Here is a 12,567-nt window from a genome sequence, read left to right on the forward strand (position 1 = left end):
ACCTCGAAACCTGTGCGAGGAAGATGAGAGTAAGTAATTACACTCTGCGGGCAAATTGAAACCTAACCTCAAATAAATTAATAATTAATTTAATTGTTTTAGGTAAAATTAGTATATTTACCATTAGATGAGTCAAATAATATATGATGAAATTGATCAAGTTCTTTTATTTTCAAGTATTATTAAAGAACTCAAGGTTTTTCGATTTAATGTAGAGTTCGAATTATTAAATCTATTGACAAGAAATGAATTGCACGATGCACAAAATTATAATGTTTTTAAATTATAAGAGCAAAATATGTGATACAATCTATTATGTTATTGAAACTTTGATTCTGTATTAATAATCAATTTATTACAAAAATATATTAAGGACAAACTTTCACAACATTGCAGCAAGAGCCAGTTACTCAACTGCCCATGCGTCGCATTCGGCATCTAGTTGGTTTCGCGCGAAGTTTAAAATGATAAACAAAGTTTTTTTTCTTTTTCATTATAAACAATGACATTACAACTTATAAAAACGTCCATTAGGTCGAAATTAATTAATAGTGATAAAAATTAATTAAATGAATATTCTGTAAATAATATTTAAAATAACCAGAAATATTTGATTAAAAATTTTCATTTTTGTTTAAAAGCTGTTTGGTCTATATTTCTTCTTAACCGAGTGAAAAAAAATGATCTAATAAATGATAGCGCAATTTTTTGGCGAAAAATTATCTACAACAATTGACAGAAAATTGAATTTATTTACCGTAAAATGTTAATAAATCGTAAATCATAGGTTATTTCCCGTTGATTTTCTTTGGAAGCATTCGAAAATGTCAAGTTGTAGGAAACCTTTTTGCGAAAAAACTTTTTCTAATTTGTTAACAAGTTTTATAGGCAACATTATTTTTCAAGAAATTAAAATTCTTATTTAAAATATTTCTGGTTATCATCCATTTTTTCATAAAAAACAAAACTTTTTGTCGAAACTGATACCATCCACAATAATTTTACGTTTTTCAAAAGTATCATTAAAGTTTGTATTCTTAAACCTTTTCTTATCATGCTTGTAGTACTTTAATTTTAACTTAATCTAACTTAATAGGAAATTCAAAATATTAAGGTGGCCTTCGAAAGAAGAGGACCATTCGATACTTTCGAGTTTACTTATATTAAATCTCCATTTGTGAATTTCATAAATGGATTATAATGAGACACATCGTGTACCGATCGGGCACCGATGGGGCACAGATCGGGTTTCCCAATCGGGTGTCCCGATCTGGCCCCGATCTGGGCGTGTGTTTCACCCCCGGCCTGGCCCCGACCAGGATTCCTGATCGGGACCCGACCTGGACTGGTATGGCCCCGATCTGGGCCAGGCCGAGATTTCTGCACGGGATATGAAGTAGTTTACAAGTAAAAAAATTATCTTTAATACTACTGCACATCCCGTGCACAAATTCCAATTTGGATCTGATCGGGGCCAGATCGGGCAGAGTTCGGCCAAAATAAGGCTATCTAGATGGGGCCAGAGTCAAAATGAAACGCGATGCCCGATCGGGGCCCAAGCGCTGCACCCAGACATAATCATGTCTGGCCCCGAACAGGCCCATATTAATTTATTTTTCTTATTCTTAATTAAAAGGTATTCTTAAATCAAATAATATTAAAATCGAATATATTACCTCTTTAACTAAAATTTGAGAATATAAATATCAGGTTATCTAACAGATCACAATATGAAAAAATTGGACTATGTCAGACACTTTTTTTCGAGCAAACGGAAAAAGTCAAACGACGCAATATAACAGTCAGCATTTGTGTATGATAAACCATTTAAGTATTTTGCAATATATTTTTGGTTTTAATTTATAAATTGAAGTTGCTTTCAATTTCTATATTGAACTTAATTGTGGAAATTATTTTGAAATAAGTGGATTATAATATCGAACTGGCTCTTTAAGTTATTTTTACAAAAGTAAATATAAATAAAAAGGTTGTATTTACATTCCGATTGTATCAAATCACCTAAAAATACGTGAAAATAAATATCTTTATGACGGCATTGTTGATCTAATTTGTTTTCACATTCAACAAATGAAATATTGCTTTTGCTACTTTTCTTATAAATAAATAACCTCATTTCGAGGTTAGGTTTCATCTTAACATTCTTAATAAATTTACTTTTTATAGTCTTCAACACGTAATTCAGGAATATTTTGACGTATACAATACCTACGCACTCGTCTTGTGCTCACTTTTGGCATTTTTTCCCATTTATTTTGTCACTTTTACAAATAATAATTGAAATATTTTTGACGCTTGACACTTTACATTGAAACTTGGGCGATTTGGAGTCAACCCACTTTAGTCCCCGAAATTAATGGAGCGCCATCTACTCGCAAGCTTGGCTGTTAAGCCGGGGTCTAGAGGGGGCCAAATTTAACAACTACAAAATTGTGTGCCCGATCTGGTCCAAATCAGAAATGAGGCAAACATTTGGCAATTTCTGCACGGGGTGGTTCATTCACGTAAATATATATACAATATGAAGTTTAAAAATGTTTTCTTTTATCGTACTGATTTAAACCATATTTTAGTTTATAAATTAAGAATTTCAAGAACACTATAGTACATACCTGTTTCACATGATTGTCACGTTATTCCGAAAATGTATTCCAAACATGAAAAAGGTAAATTTTTCATCCCAAAATTAGATTGCTTTCGTATCAATTAGGATTTGGGCTACGGATTGAAAAGGATTTGAAAAGTAACTTCGAAATTATTTTGGACGGAAGTTTATTATCAAAACGTAATGTAATTTTACAATACATGAAATTGTACCGTCACAATACAGTATTGTGAAATTACAACAAATGTTTTGTAATTTCCCAACATCCAAAAAAATCTTCATCACAATAATGACTTCTAAAAGCATTTTTCATTACAAATATAATTTTTTTTTAAACTTTAAGTTTCTGATGCAGATTATATTATTTTGCAGCATAAAAATAAAATAAAGACATTCTAAAATTTATTTTAAAAAGACCAACTTCTGTTTTTGCTTTCATATGATAAACATATTTTCTTAAATTTCAATTTTTTATTCTGTTTCGGAAGGAAGTCTATATTGCGCGAAAACATTAGATTTAATGTAAACATATATAAACTTACCTTTTGCCTCACTTTTGAGTAAATTATTATACTTCGATATTCCACAAAATAAAAAGCATAGTAATTTATTGTAAAATCACAAAAATTTTTAACAGTGCAATTTACTTTCAGCGGTATATTCAAAATGAAGTTGAGCTTATACTTGGAGGGTTTTTTCACTACATTTTGTTATTGTATAGAAATTCGAAATACGTAAAAGCTAGTAACGCCATTCAATTCAACAATTTGAAAATTAGTTTCTTTCTCAAAAAATTATCTATTAATTTTTGTCCTATTACTTTTACAATGATTTTATGAGAATAAATTTTTTTACTTTTTGCAAATTATTAAAATTTCGATGAGAAAAATAAAATTTTATTTTAGATGAACGATTTTACAAAAGTATATTTATTATAATATTTCAATTTTTAAGATCGCTGCCCAGGCGGAAAAATTATATATAGTTTATCTATAGTGTCAAATATTATATATAATACTCATTGTTTTATCTAAGAAACGTATAAAACAATAAATATTACTATCACACTATATGAGTATAAACTGTATATAACTTTTCTGCCTGATTTTTATGCTTTCCTCAAATATTTTTTTTTGTAAAACGTGCTTTTACTAAAATACCTTCACTTATATCTAACATCTTAAAATTAGGTTTAATTGTTTAATCGTCATCATACCCGTTTGGAAATAACCCCATTTGGCCCTATTACAAATCGGGCACTAATCGGGGTCTATTCGGGTTATTAATTTTGACAAAGTACCTAGTCGGGGACTAATCGGGGACTAGTTGGCCTTTTTGTTGTCAAAATTTCAGTCGGGGCGTGGTCGGTGGTTGGTCAAGGGCTAGGCGGGCCTTTTTATTCACTAATTTCCGTGCGGGTAATCTTCAGACTCTGGTTGAGAGCAAGTGGGGCTCTGGTCGGGTTATTCTCATGTTTGAGTTTTGACGAGGTGTTATCAAATGCGGTAATATTTAAAAAAAGCGTAATGATTTTTTTATTCTAAAACACTAAGAATATATTTAACAATCATTTTACACCGTTTTTTGGAGTAAAGATTTATTAATCTTAAATTCATCTCAAATATACTTAATAAATAATTATTAAGTAAATAATTTTGTACAAAAATCAACTTTTTATAAAAACAACGATCAAAATCTTCAAAAAGACGTAATCTTATTTTTTGTAGTATTTTTTAGAAAATTGCGAATTCCTAGGAACATTTATAAATATCTTTGTATGGAATTTCAAGAAAATCCTTATTGGAAAAGATACATATAGATGTAGGTGAAAAGTCTGCCGAAAGTCATAAGACTCTAAACTTGTACAGATGTTTATTTTTAAATTGATCTGAAAGGTTTGCCATATGTAAATAAAGTCTAATCCTTCATGTAGTTGAAATTGGAAAGAGAAGAAGTTTTTGTTTAATCAGTGAAGAGCAGTATCCTAGTAGTAAACTATTAAGCACGGTACGGTTCAGATTTTACTACCACCTTCATTTGAGTTTTGCGGTTCTGGACTGGTAGCTTCAAAGAAAGTCCGCAAGGGCGCGACGTGGCGCCTCTCGCGCAACAGAAACGACGCGTCGAGCGTTTAAGACAGCAATCCACAAGTGACAAAGCATAATTACCTGGAGCAGAGACTACCGTGACCAACGTGGTGGTTTCTTCAAAGCGAAGCTCTTTCATTGCTGCGTTCCAGCTGAAGTTTTTTTAAAAATTAATATTCCACAAATTTTGCGGAATTTCAGTTACATAAATTTATGCATTTTTAGGCGTAGGATATGTTCCCCATTAAATCTTGGGTAAATTTGAGCACTTTGAAATATTGCAAAAAAGTTTATGGAGATTTCTGTAAATAATAAGTATTTTGACAAAGTTTTAGGGGATGTTCCACAAATTTTGGGGAGTTTGGTGAATATTCCACGCGGATGAATTATCATATGACCCCTACTAGTACCCTATCAGGCCCCCACTAGGATAAGTCGGGTCACCTGACTAGCCCCCGACTGTAAGTGGGGTCGAATGTTCGGAAACCAGACTAGTTCCCTATTTGAATTTCTACACGGGTACTAGTAAAAATTTGAAGTTATACTGATCTAACATTTTAAAGTTTTTTTAAGTCAACGGGACCCTGAACGAACCCAAAAAAGCATTGATGTGTTCATCTTAAAAAAAATAGAAAATTGACTGTTTTAATTTCAAATATTATATTGTTCGCACACAATTACTAAGAATATAACAATATTAACTTATAATATAAATTAAGATAATATGAAGATTTTTCAATAAGAACCCAAAAACCAGCTGAAAGTATTGCAAAAACTAATTAATTATGTTTCCCTAGTCGCAACTAAAAGAAATAAAATGATTATTTTTAATATGAAATTAGGGCCGTTAAATCGACATATTATTTTTGGAAAAACGGAGGATGAACCGCCACGTCACATTTGTCATCAGGAAGCTGGTGGCAAGTGGGAACAGGTGGAACTTCACATACGCATTTCACACATACAGAGCTGTAATCTGTCGCTTGATTAAGTTCATCCTCAATTCGCATTTCGAGATTACCAAAGGCACAAGTAGCTGTAAAATATAAAGGAATATCAAAACATTAATTGATTATTCTAATGAAAGCGAGGGGTTAATTACACCAAACTCTCGATTTCTGCCCCCCCCCCCCCCCCCCCCCCCCCCCCCCCCCCCCGTCTCGGCCTTCCTAGAACTGTTGGCCCACGCAGTTTCTCAACTCGCGTGGCGAGAGCCGGTTGTTACTCGAAAAAGACCAGCAGCGTAGTGGAAAGGCGTAGTGCGCAGATACTCACTCGCGTATTTTGCGCAATATTATATATTCCAATTAGAAACGGTTCAGAGAGCCCTGACTTTTTACGTTTGGATCCCTCTATTTGTGACCAAGGTTTTTTGCACGCAACCCCCGGCATTGGACTGAAACCGAGAGTTTGGTGTAATTACTTCTGCAATCTGGCGTACATTATCTCTGCAATTTCATAAAATACCCTGCAATTCCCTCTCGCGAAAAAATATTATAGGAAACTCAGTAGAATTTCTTGCAATTTTTTCGCCATTCTTAAAAAATTAGTATAAAAAATTATTATAGCAAAATGAGTATAGAAATTAAGAATGTTAAAATATTAAAACAGTTGATACAAAAAATTGAACAGTGCAAACGCATGATTTAAAGCATTTTTGTCGGATTTCATAATTTCACGAAATTTTAAATAATTCCAAACCTATAAGGGATTCTAAAGGGTTTTAACATTGAGAGACTTTCACTGGTTTTAAGGCGTTTAAAGGTATTTTCATGGGTTTCCAAATATTTGAACTAATTTAATAAGATTCCATAGGTTTTCGAAAGATGAAAAAACATTTTGTTCAATTTCAAAAACATGTCCAGCATTTTGGGGAGTTTAGAGAATTGTTAAGATTTCCAAACATTTCCGAGGATTTTAAAAGATTGCAAAGGATTTTAAAAGTTTTAAAAAATTTCAAGGATTTTCAAAGAATATTGTAGGCTTTTTTAAGCTTTCGAGATAATTATATTGAGCTTTGGGAAATAAATGAAATTCAATTGAATTTGAAGAGATTCCTAGCTATTTCCAATATTTCTAGGGCTTTTAGGAAATTTCAAAACATTTCATAAGATTTAAAGATTTAAAGATTTATAGAGATTTAAAAAGGTTTTAAAGAGAATTTTAATGAATAAGTTCATTTAGTTTGAATTTCACAGAATTCCCATGGGTTTTAAGCGATTCCATTAGATTTAATTCCAAATTATAATTATTTATATTTTATTATTTATTCCAAAGGGTTTTAACATATTTCGAGGGAGTTTCATGGATTTTAAGACTTATAAAGAACTTATACGAATTTTGATGGATTTCAAAATTTTTCAAGAGATTGCTAGTGAATTTTTGAAAATAAATCAATCGAAATTTCAAGGGATTTCAAAGATTTCTAAGGATCTTAACGTTTCTTCTAAAGAAATGCTATACATAAGTTTGAGTCCAATTCTATTTAAGCGACTTTGAGGGAATCTAAAGGATTTAAAAATATATACAAACTTTTAAGGGATCTTACAATTTTTTGTCAAATGTCCGAAAATTTAAAGAAAAATTTAGAAAACGTTGGAAAATAAATTAAATTTGATTGAGTTTCAAAGGATTCTTAGCGATTCCACATATTTTAAGATATTTCAAGGCATTTCAAGGAAATTTAGAAGATAGAAAGAATTTTATTAAATCTCCATGGATTTCAAGGGGTTTCAAAGATTTCTAGGATTTTTAAAGTTTATTCTAGAGAAATTGAATGAATAATTTTATTTCAGTTCATATTCCAGTTTTTTTTAAAGTGTTAAGGGGTTTCAAAAGATTGAAAAGAATTAAAAAATATTTTAGGGTATTTTAAAATATACCAAAGAATTTGCAACTGATTTCAGTAATTTAATGGAATTTCAAAGGATTTCAAATATTTTAGAGTATTTTTAATAAAGTTTAATAATTAGAAGTGATTCTAAAGGATTTTAAAGATTCTATGAGGAATTTTTTTTAAATTCCAAGGTATTTTCATTATTTTCAAACTTTTTTAACAGATCCAGTGGGTTTCAAAAGATATTCAAGAATTAAAAATATTTCAGGTCATTTAAAAATATTTCAAGACATTTTTTATTAATTTCAGTAATTTAATGAAATTTCAAAGGATTTAAAGTATTTTATGTTATTATCAATAGATTGCAGTCCATTTTTGGTTAAGAAATTAGTCACTATTCTTCACTTTTTTGGTTAAAGTAAGTCACTTTTGTATTTTCATCAAATAAACTAGGCTGGGATAGTCCAGAGAATAATAAATTAAAACTTTAACATTGTTTTATACCATTTATAAAAGATTCTGTAAAAACCTGTATGTATGGCCGTGCGGTCTCACAGACCGCACCATGCTGGTAACCAAGTAGTGTAAAAGATTATTAAAAATAAAAGTTTATGAAATTGATGATTTTCTTACTTACTCCCTTGTCATTTTATATATTTGTATAAGTGAGATTAATAGTCATTAATAGTGTGTAAATATTAATATTTAAGGGAAAATACCTACCAGATTCATCGTCTGTGGGTCCCCCAGCTTTAGAAATTATTGTATCGTTATTGTTTTCTGAAACAGTTATATGTTGAAATAAAATTTGTTCAAATATTGTATACAATAATATAATAATAAATACATAATAAATGATTATAATAATATTTTTTTAACTTACGACATCTGGAAAAAATACTGCAGGACGTTTGGGGAGATTGAGTACTATAATAAACTGGTGCGCAGTTCTCTCTAATATCGTTCGCGTTTCTAAATTCAGGATTACAATAAGCTCTCTTTGGAGTGTAGCAGAATGGTTCTACATTTTCTCCTAAGATTGCAAAAAAAATTGTAAGACGAAAGTAAATATGAAAAAAGAAGTACAGTCGAATCAGGATTTAATGATTCTGGATTTAGTGTTTTCAAGAATTGACGCCGCGCCGCGGGGATTGATGGGATTAGCTGCGGGGGACTGCATTGGTTACTCAGCCGTGATAAAGCAGAAAGAGAAACAGGGGAAAGAGACAAAACGATTCCGAGACTCTCGTTTTATGGTCAGTTTCAGCCCCAAAACTGACACTAAATCCAGATTTGACTGTATATTTAAAAATAAATTGAACTTTTAACCAATTCATATACAGTGAAACTCTTCTATAGCGCCGATTCTCGGACTGGCGGTGGGTGGGAACTGACTCATTATAGCCCGCTCCGCTTTTGTTTTTTCACGCCTGAGTGCTCAACTGAGTTATAATCGCAAACCCTATAGAAGGGAGGGCTATTGAAGGGTTTCACTGTACTGTATTTTTCTAAAGCTCAGATTTTACACTCTTTTTCCTAATCCCCTCTTTTAACATTTTCTCAAATCGTTCTTTCATCAATATTAAAATCCAACTCTTTTTGTTTGAAATTTCATTATTTTTAATTAAGAAGTCTGCTATTATGTTTTTGGTTCAGAATTCACGTGTTTTGGTTATAAATTTTACTCTTTAGTTGGAAATTAAATTATTTTGTTAAAATTTAACTGTTTTTCTTTTTTAATTTGAACTATTTTGTTCAAAAATCTTAAATTTTTAAATCTAATAATCAACTGTATTGATGAGAATTAGTCCTTTTTTTTAGAGGAAATTCACCCTTTTGGGTTACATTTTTGTAGAAAATTTAATTGCCGTCTAACAAAAACGTCTTTTGTGCTTTAAAATTAAACTGTTTTATTATAAATTTAAATATATCGTTAAAAATTCAACTGTTGTCTAACAAAATCGTCTTTTTAGCAAGAAAATTTATCATAAATTTTTATTGTATTCTAAGACTTCTTTTTTGATCTTTAATTTAAAATTAAAATCCTTTTTGTTAAGAATTTGTCTTTTTAGCTAAAAATTTTAATATTTCGATGAAAACCTAATAATTTTGTTAAAAATTTAAGGATTTTGTAGAATATTGAACTATTTTGTTCGAAAGTCAACTTTTTTATATAAATTTCAAATGTTTTGATGAAAATTAGACTTTTCGGATAAAAAATTCATGCTTTCGGTAGAAAAGTCATCTTTTTGGGCTGGAAATAAACTTTTTTGTTAAAATTTCAATTCTCTTTCAAAAAAATCATCTTTTGGCCCGAAAAATTTGACGATTTTGTTGAGATTTAATTATTTTGTTGAAAATTCTACTATCCGGGTTACAAATTCAACTCTCTTCTAAAAAATCATCTTTTTGTCATGAACATGTTTCAAACGTTTTTATTCAACTCTAAGTAGTTGAGATTTTTGTTGCTGTTGAAAATCCATCTTTTTTTGTGTTGAAAATTCAATTATTTGGTTAAAAAATCGTCTTTTGGGTTAAAAGTTTAATTATTATGTTGTAATTTTTTTTTAGAACATTCATCTTATTGGCTGAAAATTGCTTTGTTTTCTAAAAATTAATTATTTTTAATTGATCTGTTTTTGTAAAAATTAGTCTTTTTTGATCAAAATGCTTTAGTATACAATGGAAACTAATTGAAATTGAAGCACCTAGTTAAGGGTTAAACCGCTTTGTAAAAAAATTGAGATTTATCATGATTTATCATTTTATTTGAAAATTCATCTGTTTGTTCAAAAGTTTAACTACTGTGTTAAATTTTTTGTTGAAAGTTTATCTGTATGGTTAAAAAATTATCAAATTTTAAAAACATATTTTTCTTCTTGATTTGAAATTGAAAAACTTTTTTTTATGCAGCTATTTGTTTGTAAATGAACTTTTTTGATGAAATTTCATTTTATTTGGTAGAAAAGCCATCTTGCTTGCTTCAAAATATTCTTTGTTCAAAATTCGAATGTCTTCTAGAAAATTGGTATTTTTGGCCTAAAAATTCAACATGTTTCTATTATAAAAATCTTAAGAGTTTAAAGCATTTCATATTGAATTTAAGATTGTACCTGCATTCGTTTTAATTAAAAGTACAGTCGAATTTGGATTTTGTGATTCTGGATTTAGTGTTTCCAAGAATAGACGCCGCGCCGCGGGAATAAGTGACAGGAGCTGCGGAGGGATGTTCGGTGTGCACTCATGCGTGCGAAAGCAGAGAAAAGAGGAGAATAAAAAGTGTTTCAAGACAGTTCCGGATTTATGGTTACCATCAGCCCCAAAACCGACAATAAACCCAGATTTGGCTGTATTTTCTTCCCTATTATTACCCTTCTTTTTTTTTTGTTAAAAAATCGCCCTATTTTCCCTGTTTAAAGATCGTCTTAGGCTTTTAAGTATGAATGATATTAAATTTTTTCTTTCACCGTCGTATCCTGGTTGGCAAGTGCACGATTTATCTGGCTCTACCTTTGCCTCAAAATACTCTCCTTCCAAGAAAGTTTTTCCGTCAACAATGCACCTTGCTCTATCTTCTGGGTTCTGAGCTGTAAAATATAAGCAATAATTCAGAACCTATATTAAATCCTTTTTTATTATTTCGTAGAAATGAATGGTTTTTAAGATTCCTTATATGTAAAGTTCCGCAAAGAAAGGGCCCAAATTGATTCGTCTTTGAAATATCTAGGTGCGCCTTTTTTTGTTTTCTCATTATTTTTCAAAACATGATGAACAAACTTTGGTATAAAATTCATCTTTTTTTATAAATTAATCTTCTTGGTAGAAAAAATATATTTTTAGTTGAAATTTAATTTCTTTTGTTTAAAAATTTAACTATATTGTTGAAAATTCACTTTGTTTAGTAGAAATTTAATCTTTTTGGCAGAAAATTTATCTGCTTTGGTTGAAGATTCCACTAATATGTTGAAATTCATGTATTTGGTTGAATTTAACTGTTGTTAGTTGGAAGTGGAACTATTTTGTTCAACATTTTATTTCGTTGATTATTCAGAATTTTAGTCGAAAAACACTTTTTTATAGAGAATATAACTATTTAACTTTTAGTAGAAAATGTATCTTTTTTAGTTAAAAATTAATATGTTTTCTTGAAAATTCGTTTTTTCTTTGTAAACAATTAATCTTCTTCATTAAAAATCTGTATTTTTGGTCGAAAATTCTGTTATTTCGTTAAAAATTCATTTTCGTTGCTGAAGATTCATAATTTTAGCTACAAATTTATGTTTTTGATTAGAAATAATTTATTTGGTTGATTAAACTTCTTCAACATTTATTTTTTTATGGAAAATCAATTTTTTAAACAGAATTTTTAACTACCTTATTTTTCATTTCGGAAATACATATTTTTCGTTAAAGATTTCAACTATTTGGTTAACAATGACCTTTTTTGCTTAAAAATTCGTCTTTTGGCTTGAAACTTAAACTACCTAGTAGAAAGTAGAATTACTTCATTAAAAATTCATTGATTTGGTTAAAGATTAATCATTTCCATTTAAAATTATTCGCCTTGGTTGAACGAACTAAAACGAACCATCTAAAGTTGTCGAGTGTCAAAGAAGCACGTGTTAATTCTTTTTCAAACCTAAAATTTACCAAATTCTAGTTACTTCCATGAAGAAGAAGTTTGGAAGTTGTAAAAATGGGAGGGATATTTATTACACATTATAATTTATAATATAACCTACCCCATTATTTAAAATTTTAAATTGTAATATTTTATACAATTCTGAAAACAATACTTAAATATAAAAATTAAGCAAGGGGGAGTATATAGGAAACCATATGGGAAACTATATAGAAAATCATAAAAGAAAACCACATAGGAAACCGCATGGAAAGTTATAAAGAATACGGGCTCAAATTACTACGAGGGTAGTTCAATAAGTCCTTAGAATGACCAACAGATGGCGCGCGAATCGCTCCAAATCATTTGTTTTCAGTCAGCACCACTCCCGACTAGATAT

At 29.9% G+C, this 12,567-nt stretch overlaps 1 pseudogene; it reads right to left on the minus strand.

Moving 5' to 3' along the window:
• Window positions 1-5,381: 5,381 nt before the first annotated feature.
• Window positions 5,382-12,567, minus strand: part of LOC117178072 — an 11,991-nt pseudogene continuing 4,805 nt past the window's right edge.

The sequence above is a fragment of the Belonocnema kinseyi genome, chromosome 8 (genome assembly GCF_010883055.1).
Source record: "Belonocnema kinseyi isolate 2016_QV_RU_SX_M_011 chromosome 8, B_treatae_v1, whole genome shotgun sequence".
Lineage (NCBI taxonomy): Eukaryota > Metazoa > Arthropoda > Insecta > Hymenoptera > Cynipidae > Belonocnema > Belonocnema kinseyi.